Source organism: Sapajus apella, unplaced genomic scaffold, assembly GCF_009761245.1.
Source record: "Sapajus apella isolate SASKATOON/1434 unplaced genomic scaffold, GSC_monkey_1.0 scaffold1, whole genome shotgun sequence".
Taxonomy (NCBI): domain Eukaryota; kingdom Metazoa; phylum Chordata; class Mammalia; order Primates; family Cebidae; genus Sapajus; species Sapajus apella.
In genome coordinates, this window is record NW_022436941.1 from 42,790,135 (window position 1) to 42,812,120 (window position 21,986).

Consider the following 21,986-nt stretch of genomic DNA (forward strand, 5'->3'; position numbering starts at 1 on the left):
AGTGCAATCAAATTAGAACTCAAGATTAATAAACGAACTCAGAACCACACAACTTCATGGAAACTGAACAACTGGCTCTTGAATGTTGGCTGGATAAACAATGAAATGAAGACAGAGATAAAGATGTTCTTTGAAACCAATGGGAATAAAGACAAAATGTACCAGAATCTCTGGGACACATTTAAAGCAGTGTCAAGAGGAAAATTTATAGAAAAAATGCCCACGAGAAGAAAGGAAAGATCTAAAATTGACACTATATGGTCAAGATTGAAAAAGCTAGAGGAGCAAGATTAAAAAAACTCAAAACCTAGCAGAAGACAAGAAATAACTAAGAGCAGAGCAGAACTGAAGGAGATAGAGACACAAAGAACCCTTCAAAAAATCAATAAATCCAGGAGCTGTTTTTTTAAAACGATCAATGAAATAGACAGAATGCTAGCCAGATTAATAAAAAAGAAAGGAGAGAAGAATCAAATACATGCAATAAAAAATGATAAAGGGGATATCAACACCAATTCCACAGAAATACAAACTACCATCATTGATTACTACAAACAACTCTATGCACATAAACCAGTAAACTTGAAAGAAATGGATAAATTTCTGGACACTTGCACCCTCCCAAGCCTAAATCAGGAAGAAGTTGAAACCCTGAATAGAGCAATAACAAGTGCTGAAATTGAGGCAGCAATTAATGCCCACCAACCAAAAAAAGCCCAGGTCCAGATGGGTTCACAGCTGAATTCTACTAGACATACAAATAGGAGCTGGTATCACTCCCTCTGAAACTATTCCAAACAATCCAAAAAGAGAGAATCCTTCTCAAATCATTTTATGAGACCAACATCATCCTGATACCGAAACCCGGCAGAGACTGAACCAAAAAGGAAAACTTCAGGCTGATATCCATGATGAACATAGATGCAAAAATCTTCAATAAAATACTGGCAAATCGATTGCAACAGCACATCAAAAAGCTTATCCATCAAGATCAAGTAGGCTTCATCCCGGGGATCAAGGATGGTTCAACATGCACAAGTCTATAAATGTAATCCACCACATAAACAGAACCAAAGACAAAAACCACATGATCATTTCAATAGATGCAGAGAAGGCCTTCAACAAAATTCAACAGACCTTTATGCTGAAAACTCTCAATAAACTAGGTATCAACGGAACGTATCTCAAAATAATAAAAGCCATTTATGACAAACCCACAGCCAATATCATACTGAATGGGCAAAAACTGGAAGCATTCCCTTTGAAATCTGGAACTAGACAAGGATGCCCTCTCTCACTACTCCTATCAATGTAGTATTGGAAGTTCTAGCCAGAGCAATCAGGCAAGAAAAAGAAATAAACGGTATTCAATTAGGAAAGGAGGAAGTCAAATTGTCTCTATTTGGAGATGACATGATTGTATATTTAGAAGACTCTATCATCTGAGCCCAAAATCTCCTGAAACTGATAAGCAACTTCAGCAAAGTCTCAGCATACAAAATCAATATGCAGAAATCACAGGCATTCCTATACACCAATAACAGACTAAAAGAGAACCAAATCAAGAGTGAACGCCCATTCATAATTGCTACAAAGTGAATAAAATACCTAGGAATACAACTAACAAAGGATGTAAAGGACCTCTTCAAAGAGAACTGTGAACCACTGCTCAAGGAAATAAGAGAGGATACAAACAGATGGAAAAACATTCCATGCTCATGGTTAGGAAGGATCAATATTGTGAAAATGGCCATACTGCCCAAAGTAATTTATAGATTCAACGCTATCCCCATCAACCTACCAATGACCCTCTTCACAGAACTGGAAAAAAACACTTTAAACTTCACATGGAACCTAAACAGAGCCTGCATAGCCAAGACAATACTAAGCAAAAAGAGCTGGAGGCATCACACTACCAGACTTCAAACTGTACTACAAGGCTACAGTAATCAAAACAGTTTGGTACTGGTACCAAAACAGAGACATAGAAGAATGGAACAGAACAGAGGCCTCAGAGGCAATGCCACACATCTACAACCATCTGATCTTTGACAAACCTGACAAAAACAAGAAATAGGGAAAAGATTCTCTGTTTAATAAATGGTGTTGGTAAAACTGACTAGCCATTATGCAGAAAACAGAAACGGAACCCCTTCCTGACACCTTATACTAAAATTAACTCCAGATGGATTAAAGACTTAAAAATATGCCCTAACACCATAAAAATCCTAGAAGAAAACCTAGGCAAAACCATTCAGGACATAGGCATGGGCAAGGATTTCATGACTAAAACACCAAAAGCATTGGCAACAAAAGCCAAAATAGACAAATGGGATCTAATTAAACTCCAGGGCTTCTGTGCAGCAAAAGAAACAATCATTAGACTGAACCAGCAATCAACAGAATGGGAAAACATTTTGCAATCTACCCATCTGACAAAGGGCTAATATCCAGAATCTGCAAAGAACTAAAACAGATTTACAAGAAAAAATTAAACAAACCCATTCAAAAGTGGGCAAAGGGCATGAACAGATGCTTTTCAAAAGAAGACATATATGAGGCCAACAAACATGAGAAAATGCTCATCATCACTGGTCATTAGAGAAATGCAAATCAAAACCACATTGAGATACTAGCTCACACCAGTTAGAATGGTGATCAATAAAAAATCTGGAGACAACAGATGCTGGAAAGGATGTGGAGAAATAGGAACACTTTTACACTGTTGGTGGGAGTGTAAATTAGTTTAACCATTGTGGAAGACAGTGTGACAATTCCTCAAGGACCTAGAAATAGAAATTCCATTTGACCCAGCAATCCCACTACTAGGTATATATCCAAAGGATTATAAATCATTCTATTAGAAAGACACATGCACACGTATGTTCATTTCGGCACTGTTTACAACAGCAAAGACCTGGAACCAACCCAAATGGACAAGGAAAATGTGGCACATATATACGATGGAATACTATGCAGCCATAAAAAACAATGAGTTCATGTCCTTTGTAGGGACATGGATAAATCTAGAAACCATCATTCTCAGCAAACTGACATGAGAACAGAAAATCAAACACCATATGTTCTCACTCATAGGCAGGTATTGAACCATGAGAACACATGGACACAGGGAGAGGAGTATAACACACTGGGGTCTGTTGGGGGGACTAGGAGAGGGACAGTGGGGGTAGGCAGGTCGGGGACGGATAACATGGGGAGAAATGCCAAATATAGGTGACAGGGGGATTGAGGCAGCAAACCACATTGCCATGTATGTACCTATGCAACAATTCTACATGATCTGCACATGTACCCCAGAACCTAAAGTACAATTAATTATATATACATATATATATATATATATATATATATATATATATATATATTTAAACTTGGTGTCAAACTAGGCTCTGACTTTCTTGCACATGCAAGCATGTACTGCATTCATACACACACACACACACACACACATGCACAAGTATACATTATCTGCCTAATAATGCAACCATGACATCAAAAATATTTATTTATAGATGAGCAGGTCAAATGGTAGCTCTCTACACCTCAACCTTCCCTAAAATTGGAACTCTTACTTGGGAGGGAAAAACTTAATCCATTATACAAAGTTCAAGTGGTTAAGGTAGGAAGTTTATTTAAACAATCCTAGTAAGGTAGACAAATAACTAGCTCACATTTCAATACTGTAGCTTATATTCTGGGAACTGCAGAGAAATTACTGTAAGAATTAAGAGAGCTACATGAATACAAAACATGACAAAAACTAATAAAATCCTTTGAGCATATGTGGAAAGTTAAAAGGAAATAGGGCCTTCTCAGGCCACCACTGTCCTCCACCTGGCCAGTCTCAGCCTCCCTCAAATGCAAATCCGTCTTCAAAAGCCATGTCATTTACTGCCAGGTTTATGGAGAAATAGTCATCTCTACACACATACATTTTCCACCCATCACCTCTTAGGTTTGTCTGCTTCATCTCTGCAGTTCTCCTTCCTATGAGAGTTGCTCTACTTCTCTTTCTCCATCTCAAATTTCTTCATTAAGCCTCTCCAGCCTTCTCCTCCTTCTCCAACATACAGTCAAATGCTATAAGCCAACCTATCACACTAGGAAATCAAAAGTTATTCACAAAAAGAAAATGTAAACCCAATCTGTTACCAAGATCTGTCCACCAATATGCCTTGGGTGTATCTGGATTGGATGAAGCTAGCATCAGTCTGGTACTAAGCAAGCTGCCCTCTCTGTTCTACATCCTCATCATGACTACTTAGCTCCTCTCATCCTTTACATCTCAGCACAATTATCACTTGCTAAGAAATGCTCCTCTGAATTATTCGCCAGAGTCAAAGCTTTGTTTTATATTCCCCTTAGGCCCATGTGCACCTCTTTGGTAACACAAGTTCTGACTGTGTTTTGTATAACTGTGCTTAATGTCCACTGCATACACTAGACAACACAAAGCATAAAGGCAATAGTACTGCCTCTTGTTTTCTTAACACCACCCCAAAACCTAGTACACTGTCTAGAATATAAAAGGTGCTCAATTAATATTTCTTGAATGAATGAAAAGTTGAAGAAATAAATATGTCTATGTGTATGGTTTATGCTGTCTGTGTTTATAAATAATATTTCCAAAGACTTAGTATTAAGAAAATGCTTTTTAAAAATTACCCAAACACAAACTAAAATAAAACATTATAGTCTTCAATAGATGTTGCATCACAGTCATAGAATCAGAAGTGGATGAGGATCTGAATTTATTCACTCCTAGTGTGAACATCCAAATTTCCTGAAATACTCCCAGGTTTTTGTCTCAGTATGATTTTTAAGAACACTCTTTACTCTCAAAATTATTTTAATTTGATCAAGAGATTACATAATTACCTTGCTTGTCATGAAGTGAATTCTTGGGTTCTGGCCCTGGGTCACTGTCTTAGCTCATTCAGGATGATATAACAAACATACCATAAACTAGGTGGCTTATAAACAAAAGAAATTTATTCCTCCCAGCTCCTGAGACTAAGAAGTCCAAGATCAAGAGGCTGGTAGCTTTGGTGTCTGAAGATCTGCTCTCCGGTTCACAGATGGCACCTGCTAGCTGTGTCCTCACATGGCAGAAAGGGCGAATGAGCTCCCTTGGGCCTCTCTCGTAAGGACACCAATGTGTCCTGAAGGAAATTTTTTCTTATGAACTAATCACCTCTCAAAAGGCTTCCCCTCTTAATACCATCACCCTAGTGGCTAGGATTTCAACATATGAATCTGAGGAGGAACACAAACACTTGGACCATAGCAGTCACTTTGTGAAATGTGTGCTCCCCCATGAGAGAGGTCTATTCTAGGGTTCCGAATTTAGATATTTGTTTTCTCTCTACATATATATGAAGACTATAGATACAATACTAATCTATTGAAATATAAAAGCACTGAAATTTTTAAGCATCTTGTTGAGCTTAGGGAAAAATTATCAGGTAGGATAAATATCAAACATGATGCAGTCCATCTTGAAATATTTAAATTCCAAAACAGGACATTACATTATGCATAGGTCTCCAATCGCAATTTGACAGTCTGAGCTTCATATTTTTATCCCACTATGATATTCAGTGATTCACTGCACTTTAGCAGTTGGAGTGTTCCCTACTAGAGTTGGCCCCAATTCAAAATTTAGTTAAGTTCCTCAGGGCAGAGATGTAAATGACCTACCGGGCCATTAAGTCCGAACCTTACAAGATTGATCTCAGAATAATGAACACTGCAAAAAGCTTTAAAAATATGTTTCCTTTCATAAAATCTGGATACAATCCAAGAATAATATTCAATTGCTTAAATAATAGACAATAAGATAATAACAAATTTGATTTGTTGTAAATAATTATTTAAAATTAATAAGTTAATATATACAGCTAAATCCATTTTACGATTAAAAACCTCCCTAAATAGTATTGCAAATCAATAAGGCATACCTTCCTTATGCTAGCAAAGTAACATAGAAAATGTAAATTAACACTATTATCCATTTCAACTTACTTTGAAGCTTGTGTCCACAACAGAAAAATCAACTTGCGAATATAATAGATAAACCCAGGTGCAAATACTACTGGTTCTTTTTTTGACTCCTAGCGAAAGTTGCATATTACAAATTCTGTGTGGAATTCTTTTAAACTTTTTGCTAATACAAACACATACTAACAGAATAAATTACTCAGAGCTAATTGCAATGCATTATTTAAAGGCCTTAAAATACCTGTTTTCTTTATCTTAAGGTGTTTTACTAAAACGTCAGTGTAAATATTCTTACCCCTAAATGGATGTGTTGTAGTGGGTCTGACTCTTGGCAAAGAGGGACCTTGTGAAAAATAAAGGAACCCTGTGAAAACCCAAGTGCATTCACGTAAGACTCTTACATAATAGATTATGGTGATGACCTGCAATGGGTCTTCATTCCCCAAATATGTTTAATTAAAAATGGAATGGTACCATTGGTAGAAGGTGAGGGGTAGGAATCTCAAGAGCATCTCAACCCTCAGTTGACACAGCTGGGTCAGACCAAGAGATTTCAGGCCTGGAGCAAGTCATGCCGACTGGATAGGCACAGGCCCTTGAGGAACCCAACTGCAGGGTACAAGAAGCAGCGCAGGAGAGGCAATCTTGTCAGGGGGGTGAAGTGAGAAACCTAGGAGTGGACTAAACATGTTCTTTCCATCACTCAATTCATTTATCAGCAAATATCTATTGCAAATCCACGATATGGTAGGCACTATGTTAAGTATAATAGTGAGTAAAGCAAACACAGCCCCAGTCCTCAAGGAATTTGCAGTCCAGGAAAAAGAACACACATTAATTAAGTAATCCCATCCAGGTGTGTAGAAATGTGAAATGAGAAAGGAGCTCTGAAGGAAAAGGATCTAATTAAGTGACCAAAAAAAAAAACCTTGGCCTACACAAGGGAGCAGAAAGTAGAACAAGTAAAGCCTGATCAATCATACCTGGAGGTTCATAAAGAGATAACTAAGCACACAGTAGCGGAAAAGAGGATGCCAGCAGGAATTATACTCCAGCCAGAGGACAGCATGTGCAAAGTTCCTGTGGCATGGGAGAGCACGATGTAGTCACAAACTGACTATGTGGCTAGACTACCGGAAGCATGAGGAAGCACAGTTGGCCTGAAGAGACAAGCGGGCATCAGGAGATGTAAAGAATGTGGCCTTTCCCAGAAAGTAGAAAAGGAGTCGAAATCTGGGAGCTGTGACCACTGTTGGGATATGGGAAGATGTTTTCCGGGAAGCCACACTTACATTTCAGTTCCTGAATACTAGCTGGCAAATTAATCACAACTTAGACATTTTTTCCTATAAAAAAAGAGAAACAAATTATGACCAAGTTCTGGTGCTATTTGTCCCATTTAAGCAACATTGCTTGCTACAGCTATGTAGTGGAGGGCCAGCACAGCACAGTCTTCGAAATCAGGTCAAGTGGGTCCAAATCTTGCTCTGCCACTTCCCTCCTATGTGACCTTGATTAGTTCACCTAATTTGTCTGGGGTTCTGTGTTCATCAGTTTCACGTGGAGCAATGTTATGATTTACCTCACAGAATTAAATCATCTTATTTATGTAAAATACTTGTAAGAGTGCTGGGCACTTAGTAAGCATGCACTAAACATTAGTCATCGTTGTACTAGACCAATACACTCATCCATCCCCCACTGCTAGGAGAGTAAGCTGCAAAAATCTCACAGCTGTGCCTCTTCAAAAATAACGTCTTAAGGGATGGGAGCAAGCTCACCCAAGAAATGCTGCCTCCTGAGCCAGTTTGAACTGATAAAGAATACAGAAACCTGCCTCACTCTGAAGGGTAAAAATTCTGTGGTGCTAATCACACTCAGGAACTACCTGGAGGACGAGGCTGAGACCCATTTTTACTTAGCTTCTTCCCCTGTCCTAGGCTGCTTTCCTCACAGTTTCCTCCCAGAGCACTGTCAATAAATCACCTCTGTAAGAATTTATTTTTGCTTCTTAGGAACCTGAACTGAGACAGTTATTATCATAATTCATGTGTTACTCTACTCTTTCTGTGAAGCTTCACATTCTTTCTTGGCAGACTAAAAGCTTGGCTCAGCTGACTTCGAAAAAATAGGTCTTGGCTATCTGAAGTTTCCACACTCAGTGCTCAATTAGCACCTTTTACAGATTTCTATTGGTTGTGTATTTATTTGTTTACCTGTCTGACAAGAATCCTCACCAGACTATGAACTTCACAAGAGTAAGTGCTGTATGTTATTTAGTTTTTACACCACCAGATATAGCACAGGGTCTCATATAATAACTCAGCAATTCAATTTAATTCACTTAATTAAAGTGTAGAGTTGTGCAATAAACAGATTATGACGTTACAATCAGAAGCAAATCTCCTATGGAAGAGAGGGTCTGAGTGCATTTTCACTTTAAAAATTAACCCACCCTGACCCAAATGACATTTCCCTATTCCAAGCTGTTGGCGTATCTGTTCACTTACATGGTGTTTACAAATGCTCCCTTCCAGTTGTTGCTGCCTTATTCCTATACAACTTTATAACAGATTTTAAAATCTGATTCTGTGGCACGTTAGGAAATAAATCAGCAAGAAACTGACAATTAAAGTCCTTTTGGGCTTGAGGAAAATGACTCAGTATGCAAAACTCTCCACAGAAGTTCAGTGTATACTTAAAATTTAGCTTAAAACTCCACTATCTACAATGCACTCACATTCATCACATTAATAGATTTGACACTGAGGCCCAAGAAAGGCAAAAATATTCAGAAGGTAGTTCGGGAACAAACACTCACAATATATTATTTCACAAAGAGGTCCAATAAAGATGAATGGGGGATTTTAAATAAAGAGATATTTGCAAAGTTATTCTTGATGGAGTACTATATCTGATGAAATGACTAGAAGAGAAGTCTGAACTTGAAGAAATTCACAAACCAGGCAGTTAGCCCTGAGATGATTGGGAATGTACTGCATATGCATGGCCTTATTTACATACAGCATCCTCCTAGCTGCAAATACAAGATGTGAATCTATAATATGTACCCATCTACTGTATCCACATGTAGAATATCTGATATAGTGAAATGGAAACTTCCGATTCCTTCACTGTCATAATCAACGCATTTATATTCATGCTTCTTTTTATTCATCCCAAGTGCTAAGTCACCAGGAGGCACTAGGTAAGACTTTTAATATCCTAAGTCTTGCTTTCCCTGTAAAATGGAGATACAACCCATTTAGTTATCAAGTCTAATATCCTGATGATCAGCAATAAAAAAGAGAAAAATATGCCAAATTGAGCATTTTTCCTTTTTAACTTCAAAATTCAGATAAAAAATGGCCAGCATCTTTGATGTCAAAAAGAAGCTAGCAGGAATGCATGTGGAAAGTTGATTTGACCAGATAATTTAAACTTAAATGTCTGATTCACAAAATATGAATTAAAAAAATATATGGTCACATTTTTCTTTCTGAGAAACAGAAAACAGCATATACGAAAACTTTGTTTTCAACAAACAAGGGAATAGTTTCTCATATGTGTATGTAAATATCACTATTTACACATATACACATATTGAGGGCAACATAGAATATATAGGAATTTGTTTCAGAGAGGAGTTTACAGGACAAATTTCAGTGGATAATTTTAAGCACAATGTGAACAGTGCTCCATTTTTCTTCCTGCTAAAAATGTCATAATGAAACAGTGAAAAGCACTTTTTCTCCCTAATTAAAGGCCACATGCTGCCTCTGTAGTAATCACAGATCCCATTAGTGCCCAATGGGAGTTTGGGTTTCCATAACATTAAGTAGAGACTTGATATCAATGTGTTTGCATCTTTTAGTTGTTGCAAATAAAGTCACTGATTGAAATCTGATTTGTAGAAATTTATGTTAGCATTTGGAATGTGAAATCATTTTATTTTTTCCTGAGAGATGTGGGCTGGGGATAGGACAAACTGTGTATTAGGCAATGATGAGCTCCAGTAAGGTATTAAGACATGTCTTATTTTTCACATCTGATTTAATACCTTTTCCATAGACAATTCGCCATAAGAAACTCAGTGTGATGTTAACACATTTACAAATAACTGATGCTGTATCTGTACTAGCCTTTCACCATTAATAATCTTCCCATCCCATAAAAGAGAAGATAATCAAAGATTTTAAAAACGTGTATTGATCACCTGTTCTGTACCTGGCAGTTAATTTGTTAATTTTATGTCATACTCATCTGAGCAAAGTTAAGTGGAGAGTGGAAGCCAATGTCCACAGCAGTCATATTTTAAATAATCTGCCAAAATTTTAATCTGCTGTCTTTTTTCTTCTTAGAGATGAGTTCCCCTTACGTTGCCCAGGCTGGAGTGCAGTGGCTATTCACAGGTGAGATCCTGGTGCACTACAGCCTGGAACCCCTGCACTCAAGTGATTCTCTGCCACAGCTCCCATCTCAAACTCTCATTGGGCACCAGTGAGATCTGGGACTCTAGGGGCACTCATCCACACCTGGCTTGTCCACTGTCTTAAGAAAATATACTCCAATTTACACATTTTATACTGAAGATTCTCAGAAGCACATTCTAAACATATTTTAAATGCCTTTTGAGAGTAAATGGAATAATAAATTCATGTATCTGACTTTTACATTAAACTGTAAGCCCCTAGAAGGTAGGAGTTGCATCTTATTCAATTTTGCATTTTTAAAAGTATTTATCACTATTGTTTTCTTTCATTTTCATTGAGTGAATAAATGCTGTATATGGTAAGTACTAAATAAATATTTATTGAAGTAAAGAATATTTTACCGTATGTGGTAAACAGACCTTAAAGTGACCTCCAATGATTCCCGTTTTTTGTTCATGCCTTTGTGTCCAATCCTCTCCCCTTAGGTGAATGCAAACAGGACCTGTGACCATGACTTGCTTCATTTTTTTTTTGGTGGAGGGCAGGGTTGGAGATGAAGTCTCACTCTGTGGCCCAGGCTGGAGTGCAGTAGCATGATCTCAGCTCACTGCAACCTCCCAGGCTCAAGTAGTACTCCTGCTTGAGCCACCGGAGTAGCTGGGATTACAGGCACATGCAACCATGCCCAGCTAATTTTTGTTTTTTTTAGTAGAGACGGGTTTTACTGTGTTGGCCAGGCTGGTCTCAAACTCTTGCCCTCAAGTGATCTGCCTGCCTCAGCCTCCCAAAATGCTGGTATTATAGGCATCAGCCACCACTTCCAGCAAGCTCCTAATCAATGGAATATGACAAAGGGGATGGGATGTCACTCCCAAAAGTAGTTTATATCTTATAAGACTCTGTCTTAGCAGTCTGAAAGGAAAGACTCTCCTTGCTGATTTGATGAGGTAAACAGCTGTACTGGAGAAATCCATACAAAAAGGAACTATGGGCAGCCTCTAGGACCTGGGCGGACTGCAGCTGACAGCCAGCAAAATGCCAGCATGCTTCCCATGTGGCTATCCAAAGCCACTAAACATGTCTTTTAGGAATGTAAAACAACAACTTAAGATTTAACAAAATATCCTGCTGTATAGCAAAATTATTCTTGACGTTTCTTTAAAAATAAAATAATAAATCACAGACTCTTTAGAGTTTAGGGTCCAGAGGTTGCAAACACATGCTCCCAAAGACCAGAAAAGGAGTATAAACAAGCAAAGCAGACCAGGTATAGAAAAGCATAGATAGTAGAGCAAGTGCTGCATAAATGGCAATTGTCATTCATTCTCAGTGCCAGGAATGTGGTAGAAGCTGCAAGACTGTGGCAAGGTAGAGAACATAAGTCTCATCTAAACACTGCAGTCACTTCCTGCCTTCAGATGATCACTGTTCCCAGTATCACTAGATCTTTTATCATTCATTTTGAAAGAAATAAAAAACATGAATTATTATGGGGAAAAAATCACCTGCTGTCTAACACTGAAAAATTGATTATTATAAGGTGTTCAGTCCTGCCTTGGTCATGAAGTCCTAGTCAAATAAAACATGCACTCTGATTTGACTCAAGCCCTCATATTAGAACTGAGGAAATAAAGATTCAATAAGGGTAAGTTACCTGTAAAAGACCCTACAATTAGGAAATAGAAGACTTAGTAATTCTAAATCCAGCTCAAGCATCTGGAAACTATAATAAGTCATTAGAAATTAAGGATTCACAAACAATCCTTTTTGAGTATAAATTATTAATCTGTGGCAATTGACTAAAACAAGGTACAGGTAGTTTTTCAGTGGAAATGGCATGCTTGTGAGTTTAAAGAAGTCTTTTTTGTTTATTTGGACATTCAAAAGACAAAAGCAAAAGAAATGCAAAATTCATTCAGTATAAGCATGACAAAAACTATTTACCAGTCACGTGCAATGCTAACAGTGTTTTAAATATTCATACACTTCGGAGTAAGGCTGTCAGCTTTCTCCTTTGTCTGAGTCACACTGCCTTCCACTAACAGAGTGAATGTCAGATCACAGCTGGGCTTCTTGGGATACAGGCAATTAAGATATTCACAATAAAGGTGTTTCTCCTCGAGGTTCTCAGGAGTAATGAAGCAAAAGAAATCCAGCATCCCATATTTCTGTGCAGAGCCCCTAAATCTTTTGTTCAGCTGTAGTTTTGGTCTTTCATTCAGCTGTAGCTTTGGTTTATAGCTTAGTGGCATATAACTCAGATTTCAGGTCTAATCATTTCAGTGATAATTGCCCAGATGTGAAAATATGGATAATCAATACCATTACTGTATCCTGGGCAGTCAATAGGTAACAGGTACACACATTCATATGATTTACAACTCAGGCAAACTAACACGCAGATACATTCAGAGTGCCTAATAGTATAGATTTTAAAAAGAGAAGAAATACCAGTAGCAGTTTTTTCTTCTTAGGAAAATTCAGTGGATTTTTAGATTTGCGATATATCACTGTGCTTATTCAATATACTATTAAGAGGACTCAAAATTTAGCTGAGTCATTATTTATACCAATTAAAAGCAGCAAAATCACCAAAATTAGTAACTGAATAAGATTTGAATTTGGCTTTGGGGTACATTATGGAATTTTTCACTCATCATGTTTACTAAATTCCTGTTGTAGAGAGAAGTCACTAAACAGCTCTAGAGGGAAAGGGAAGGCATTGGGCAAGTAGCCAAATATACCTTCATTTGATAGATTGAACCCGTGCCATTCATTTTTAAAAGATTGGCTATTGACTTGTCCTTTGAAGAAATCCTGTTTCATCCACGTTTCTGGATCCTAACAAAGAATCCTCCCTGCCCTTCCTTCCCACCAAAAGAAAACAATTTGGAAAAATTACTTTGCTTTTCATATTAAAAAAAAAGTGTATGAAAGTAATATGTATACAAGCTCAAAGCAAAGCAAAAAAACAACAACTTAGTACAGAAAGGCTTATTTTGAAAAGCAATTAATAACTATTTGTAATTTTTTTTGTCCCCTATTTGTTCTGGCAAAAGGGAAACCCTTTAATTCTGCAAATTGTTCCTGTTTCCGTTGTAATGTTGACAATCTTTAAATTTAAAAGAAAATCTTATGCATTATTTCCATATTTATTAACTGTTATGTATCATTTATTGACTTTTTGCTATGATAAATGAGGATTGATTCTCTAGAAGCACTACTCTGGTTCATAATTAAGTAGGAGTGGTCAATCATCATTCTATTTTTCAAAACTAAGAGAAAAAGTTTCAGCTATTAGTATGCTTTTCTTCATGGGATGTCTTTTAAATCATTGCCAGGGACATTGCTACTTCAGGCATCAGTGAATTGGAATTCTACAGAGGTATTAGAATGTTGAAACCAAAGAATATGATTGAAGATACGGGCTAGTGAGTCAATTACAACTGTAATCTTCTGCTCCCTTCTGTTTCTCCTACCCTGAACCCTAAGCAACCTTTTTTAGGAAATCATTTAACAATTGTCTTATCTATCACTTTCAATGATGCATTTTACTTATAGACTTTCATGATCTCTTTACTTTCTTGACTTCTTACTTTCTCATTTGAGTTTCAGCTTCACTCTTGTCTCCAAAATGAAGCTAAACACTTCCAATTATTCTCCCTAAGGGTTAACTTGCCTCTGCCTCATTACGGAACCATTTGGTTACCAAGAACCAAATTATTCTGTCTTTCTACTATAACCTCATATCATTTCTATCCACATGTTTAGAAATGATGTGGTGGAAAATACTATCCACCAGGAACCCACAAGCTGACTTCCACTTCTTGATTTGAATGTGTGGCTTGGGAAACAACTAGAAAAAGAAGGGGATGAAGTAAATGAACCCTCAGCTCTGACCGTCTGCCTACTTGGTGTCAGCACAGTGGTTAGCCTCATGGTTTTCAGGGCTGACAGTCAAAGTGCACCACAATGGCCACACTAGTTGTTTAGGGCAACTTCTGTGCTGATTGGTCAGTATCCACTTGGAATAATCTATTCTCCCAACCAATATTTTTATTGGGTTCCTACAAGGAGCAAGGTATCTCCTAGACCCTGAATATTTATTGGATAAAATATATATTCTAAGTCAGAGTGTCTCTGCTAGTAATCTAATGTGTGACTATGACCCAACCACTTAACATGCCTGGATTTCAGTTTACAAAAGAGGAAATGTTCAAAGTCTGTTTTTCTCAAGTGATTTATGAGTCAGTAATGATTACACTAAAATTGGTAAAATTCACTTTTTAAAGTTACAAGTAAAGGAAATAGGTAATATTTTTACAAAAGCAATATGTTAGTTTTTAATTATAAAGATAAGTAAAGCCAGTTTCCAGGGGAAAAATCAGTGCAACAATTTTCTCCCTGAATAAATGTCTAATTATCTACATCATCTCATTTTCCAGTTTCTAGCCATATTTATATATTCGTTGTTATTGGGATTTTCACCTTGAGAAGATAACGTGATTTGACAGAGCAAAATATAAAATATGGTCTTGGAGATAAATAAACCTATTGAACTACACCAACCACAGTCCCGCTCTGTTCAAAGCTGCAGTCAGGTTCTAATTCCTCAGCAAAGAGATGAGCATGTATTCCGTGACAGGCTCTGTGAACCACATGGCACACCAAAATGTGTAAGAAATTGTCTCTACCTTCAAATAGTTTAAGATGCTGTAATGTGACAAGCACAAACGTAACATGACTGTAAACAGACATGGCCTGGTGAGTCTCTAACATGTCATGACTGTCTGGTAGAGGACTTTTTGGCCCCGTTCCCCAGCCATGTGGAAAGGACCTAATTCCCGATAAGGAAGGCCCTTCCTCCCCCACAGGGAGGGTCCCTGATCTCACTCTATCCTGGCCCGGCCCAAGACCAGCAACCTTCCCGCCCAGCGGCCCACTGAACCAATCACCACCCGCACCACCAGCTCTCCTACCGCCCCAGTCCCTTTGTCCCTATAAAGTCGACCGAACAAAGAAAGCGCGCGCGATTCCTCCCTTCCCGCTTGAGTCGCCCGGAGATCCCAATAAAGTCGGTACCGGTCACCACGCGTCCTGCCTCGAGTCTATTGAGCGCCTGCCTCCGTGGGTCGGGGTCCCACAGCCGGGGTCGCACAATGACATTGCAAGAGCAAGAACTGTGTGGTTTCTGAGAAAAGAGCTGTCAAAGGAGATGGGATGTAAATGATCTTGATTTAAAAAAAATAAAAAGCTAACACAACAATGCTTAACATATAGTAAAGGCCATAGAAGGATGAGCTGTTAGGTCATAGGACCACTGACTTTTGAAAAAGCCCACAACACCCATGAGAGTCACAAATGATCACTGAACATCCTTCAGGCCTCCAAGCCCCAACTTTCTGATCCCTCTCTCCTGAAACGTTTGCCAGCAGAACCCAACTGGATGGACTAGCTCCTCTGTAACTTGTGCTTGGCATGCCAACCAGGTAGGCCAATTAAAGGGTCTTCATCTGCTTGGCTATTTTGGTTGGCAACTCAAGAGGCAGGCAACACTGGCTGTACCATCTCTCTTATCTGGATTTTTCTCAAACCTCTCACTTCCCCATTTCCACCAACCATGCAAAAAAATCAATTTATTTTATGGAAAAAGAAAAAAAATAACTAGGGGGAGAGATCTCATTATCTAACAGGAAATAATGTCTTTGAAAAAATTAAGCACCAGAGAATAGAATAAGGATTTGTAGCCTTTAAAATATTTTAGCCTCTAGAGATACCTGTTATTGTGCTTTTAAGATGAAATCTATGAAATAAATTTTAAGATTTATGGATAATATTTATTTTTCTATGAAAATTTTCTTAGAATCGTAATGGTGTAGTTTCTGCATTGTGTCTTTTAAAAGCTAATTGAAGGTGGGATCTCTCATTATGTGAAAGGCTAGCACTTGCTCAATTTAAATGTGTATATTCTTTGCAATCTTTATAGCACATGTCTCTTGAAAAAGTGTAGTATTACTTGTTAGAAAATAGAACTTTTATCCTTTTTAAAAACCATCAATATATGAATAATCTTAATTGTAAAAAGTTTAAGACTTTCTGAAAGGAAATGACATTTTTACAATCTTGAGTCTGATAACAGAACAAAAGAATGACTTAAAGTGTAAGAAAGACAGAGAAATAAGTATTTGCATGTTGCAGAGAACAAAGACCTTAGAAATACAAATCTCAAAGCCATGCAAGAAATAATTAAGCAAGTTACACCTGAATATGCTATGCTATAAAAATGCTGAATTAAATATCTGTAGTGTGTCCCCACTCCACTGCATGTAAAAGCTGCTATTTCCTTTTCTAAAGTATCCTCTATAAGAAAGCTTTCAGCTAACAGTAATAGTCCTTTGTATAACTGCAGATGTTCAGCAATAGGCATTATTGAGTCGGCAGGGAAGCTGCTCACCAGATTTTAGAGGGAGATGAATATTATAATAAAAAACCTGTCAGTCCTGCAGTCACAATTTCAATTCAGCCCTGACCCATGAGCAGGAAATCCATCTGCAGTGTCTCAGTTCCCCTCTGGCTTATCCTCAGCCTTGGACTGCTTTTGCATACTGTCTCCACTGCTGCTTCCATTAACCAATTAGGTGCTGAGGCAGAAGCAATCTTGACCTTGACAGCCCCTTTATATGTGGTCTCTGTCTTCCATTGCATTATGGCACAGCCATATGGGCATTCTGTGTTATTAATAATGTATATTTTATTAGGCAATTTTTATTAGCAATTCTCTGTCATTTGATAAGCCTATTAGTTTTTGCAGCCATGTAACTAACCCAAGCAGGATATTCAGAGGAGGAAATAAAGACAAAGACCAATACACTAAAAGAATGAAAGATAGATGTGGGAGTACACTCCTGAATTAGGAGTTTGCTGACTAGACCAAAACAAAAAATCAGCAGATCAAAGATTGTAGGGGGACTTACTCTTATAGGATGGGACCTTGCTGTTGTAGGGCTGCTATAGGAATTGCTGATGATATTGATTCAGAAATGAGACTATCAAAAGTGAGCTGAAGAAACCAGCAGTGATCAACAGCTATCTCAGTAACCAGGAAAAAACTAGAACATCTAAATCCTACTTTCAAGACTTTACAGGTACCTTTCAGTCCTTATCTGTTAAAGCTCTGTGCCCTACTCTCAAGGGAAAAGCAAGGATAATGATGTTTATAATGTTCTAAGTCCTCATCAAAACACAGTCAGATGGCTTTGTGCTGAATGCTTTTCAGCCTGTGAAAATCTGAGGAGCTAGCCTGAGGCTTTATCACTAAAACTGAGAAGGTGCTGCTTTTCCATATTTCCCTCCCAGCATTTCTGAATTTGCAGAAGTCACCCACCCTCCGTTTCTCCATCTGCACATTGGAGAAATCACAGCAGCCAACAACCTAATATATGGGAAGATATGAGTTTTTAATGAGACAATATTTATATAGAACTTTGAGCTTCTAGGGGGATTCTGCTCTATAAATACTAAGTATTCTCAGGGTAATATTAGCACAGTCAGTTGGATAAAATGAGGGCATTTTAGTTAGATAACAAGAAAAATAGTCCTCTAGCAAAAGAGAAAATGGCTATTGGGGGATTACCCCTGAAAGTATTCATCTGCCCTATTCTATTTCTGTTTAGTATGAATGGTGAGAGTTGGGAGTATGGAAAAACAGATGTGGCTCAGAGATGAGATATCAGACCCCAGGAGCACATTTACATCTGGGTGTATATTTGGGATTTGACTTCTCAACAAGGAAAAGGACACATGAGGCTACTTGTTTAGATTTAAAATATAAACAAATAAACACAGAGGGAGAAACATTTGATGTGGCTCTTTCACTTTTGAATTAAATCATCTTTTCTTAAGGAGCCATGCTGTAGGTTAAAGGCAGAAATGGACAGTGGGAAGATGAAGAGAGCAAAGGGGACAGGTAAACCATGTGTACTACATGGAAAAGCAATAGTTAATGGCTATAGGAGTAACATCTACTCTACACTTGACAGTTAACCAACATGCTGATTTCATTTATTCCACAAAACGATCTTTGAAGCGAGTGTTATGAGGTCACCCTCTGTCTTAGCTCTGGCTCCAATAACAAAGTACCAAAGATTGGGTGGCTTAAGCAACAGAAATGTATTTCCTCACAGTTGTAAAGCCTGAAATTCCAAGATCAAGGTGTCAATAGGGTTCATTTTTTCTGAGGTTTTCCTCCTTGGTGTATAGATTTATGCCCTTTTCCTCTGTCTTCACACGGTCTTCCCTCTGTGACCATGTGTGTCCTAATCTCCTCTTCATAAAAAGAAATCAAGTCATATTGGAGTAGGTCCCACCCTAACAACCCCATTTAATCTTAATTACCTTTTTAAAGCCCCTATCTCCAAAAACAGCAACATTGTGAGGTACTAGGGGTTAGGTCTTCAACATAGGGATTTGGGGTGATGGAAAGGACATAATTAGTCCATAACATCCCCATTTTATAGACAAAGAAAATGAAGGCAAAGAAAGATACATGTTTTTTTTTAAAGGTTCATCAGACCCCGCAACTCAAGTATCTGGTGGCTTAGGCTCAAGTCCTAAGTTCTGACTCCTGAGTCCTCACTCTTGTGGGACGGAAGAGCTGCAAGAGTCTGGTGTACCAAAGGAGCCAAAGTCAGAAATGCCTTTGCATGTCTTCAGAAGACAAGCCAATTCAATTGGAGCCACTCATAAGAAAACAGCCCATTTTAAGGAAAGGAGTATTAGTTACAGATTACTATTTGCCATTCACAAATATCCCTAAACAACTAAAAAGAGGTAAAAGGAAACTTCAAAGTACCAGAATTGATAAGAAATTACCTCTCCTCATGGAAATAGATATCTGATAATGTAGCTCCTTGATAACAACCTATCTCTAGTTTTTGAAGTTTGTCATAGGCTTGTAAGAATATCGAGGGGATAGCATGAAGAGGAACATTGGAGACAATTAGGGTAGATTTTCAATATTCTTACTTTGTCACACACATGTACAATTGAGAGTTACTTCTTACAATTCTGTTTCCAACTCCATGCTTATTCGAGAGTTTCCTCATGTTTCCTTGTTTTATTAAAAGATTTTGACTCCAGCAAGTACATTTTTCCATGTTTTTTTTTTTTTTTGTTTTGTTTTTTTTTTTTTCAACCATTCCCAACACTAAGCTTATGAAGGTATCTATTGGGAGGGTCCAAACATCTGGATGGAGTTTATCAGCCAAATGTCTCAGGGAAAAAGAGCAGAAATGTCCAGAAACAGTGCATAGGCAAGGATCCCAAGTGTCAGTTTTAATTGCAGTTAGTTGTATATCATTTTCCCAAAAGGTGTTCTGTACTCCTTTTGCCAAATGATCCCTCCTTCCTTTTTATTTCAAATTTTCTTCCTCTGTATGCATTTTGCAATTAATCTACATCATTTTTTTCATTTTATTTTTTAAAATCCTAGAGAAGAAGAACATACCTATTATATATGTCAGAAAGCCAAAGCAGGCATCATCGGTCCAGTTTAAACTCATAACTGAACCTCTTACCAAGTCACCAAACCTTACTTTTTCATCTGTAACTTTCAAATACTGTAATAACACCTATGGAGCCAGTTTTACAAATGTGCATTCTGTGCAATCAGTCATGGATCCGCTCTTAGAAGAGCTCTATGCTTGATTTAATGTCTGTTCTTACGGTCTTGAAATTCTTAATCATATTTGAACAAGAAACCTCACATTTTCATTTTGCATTAGATCTCACAAATGATGTAGTTAGTCCTGCATAACTGCTCTACCTACCCAACAAAGCCTAAAAAAAAAACTTCTTTGTAAACAAAAAAAGTGCTCAAGTATAGGCCAAGCCACAGTTCATTTTCACAATATGAGTATGGCATAGTAAGGAAGTAAGTCCAAATGAGACCAGCTGGGAAGAAAAGGCATGGGGCAGGAGTCAGACTTGGCATCTAGCCCTGATCCTCTCATTGTTGGGGTGGCTTGGGCAAATCATTTCATCTCTTCATACCCTAGTTACCGCACCTAAATACTTACAATTTTTGGTTCTCTTCCCTGATGCACATTAGTGCCATCTAGGGAGTTTTTAAATGCCAGTTCTTAGTCCTTCCCCTGAGAAATTATTATCTAATTGTTCTAGGATGGAGCCTGAATGGAGCTTGAGTTTTGGCATTTTTTAAAGTTTCTAGGTGGGCAGGAGCATGTGGCAATTAGAATTTGAGTGTAAATTAGTATGACTACTTTGGAAAACAAGTAGCTGTGCACACCAAACTGAACATACTCATGGACCAGGTCCAGTGATTCCATTCCTGAGTATATGCCCCACAAAATATTTACATATTTTTACTAAAATATTTAGAAAATAATATTTATGGCAGCCCTGTTTGCAGTAGCCCAAAACTGCAGTCAACACATGTCCATTAACAGTAGAATAGGTAAATAAATGGTGGCATCTTCATAAATGGGGTATTGGACAACAATGAGAATGTTTTCCAGGAGTGAACTACTGATACTTGCAGAATTTCACAAACATTGTGTTGGACAGAAAAGAATAAAAGGCCTGACACAGAAAAGCATAATACTCTATTATGCCACACATATAAATTTCAAAAATAAGCAAAAATAATTTACGGTATTCAGTCAAGACAAGGGTTACTTATGTGGAGAATGTAATGACAAGAAAATATATGGGGGCTTCTGGTGGCTAGAAATGCTCTATTTCTCAGTCTGTTGATAGTTACAGGGGCATATTTACCTTGTGAAAATTACGTTGGTACAAAAGAAATTGTGGTTTTTAACAATTGATATGGTTTGGCTGAAAATCTCAGCCTGAATTGTAGCTCCCATAATTCCCATGTGTTGTGGGAGGGACTCGGTAAGGTAATTGAATCATGAGGGCAGGTCTTTCCTGTGTCATTCCCATGATAGTGAATAAGTCTCATGGGATCTGATGGTTTTATAAAGGGGAGCTCCCCTGCACATGCTCTCTAGATGTGACTTTGCTACTTCTTTACCTTCCACCATGATTTTGAGGCCTCCCCAGCCATGTGGAACTGTGAGTCCATTAAACCTCTTTCCTTTATAAATTACCCAGTCTCAGGTATATCTTTATAGCAGTGTGAGAACAAAACAGACTAATACAATAATTGAGCTGTACACTCATGATGTGTACCTGTTATACTTCAATAACAAGTTAATACCAACATTTCTTACATAATTTTAATATGCAATGAGGGTTGAGAATCAGACTAGATATCTATAACATCCCTTACAAGACAGAACATCTGTTTGACTTTTCTCAGAACTTAGTCCCTGTTAAGGTTGAGTAAGTAACACTAATGCCCTTCATGCTGTTTGTGCTACATCAATACCTTCTCTTTTTCTTCTCTTTTCACAAGTTCACCTTCAACGTGAAATGGTTCCTTGATTTTTCTTGTACTACATGTTGTTTAATTGGGGGGTCAAAAAGCCACTGATTCAATTATACACAAAC

At 37.8% G+C, this 21,986-nt stretch overlaps 1 long non-coding RNA gene across 2 annotated transcripts in view; it reads right to left on the minus strand.

The window, feature by feature from the left end:
* LOC116549898 overlaps positions 1–21,986 on the minus strand; it is a 286,175-nt gene that overhangs the window by 237,241 nt on the left and 26,948 nt on the right. The gene's annotated exons all lie outside the window — the stretch shown is intronic.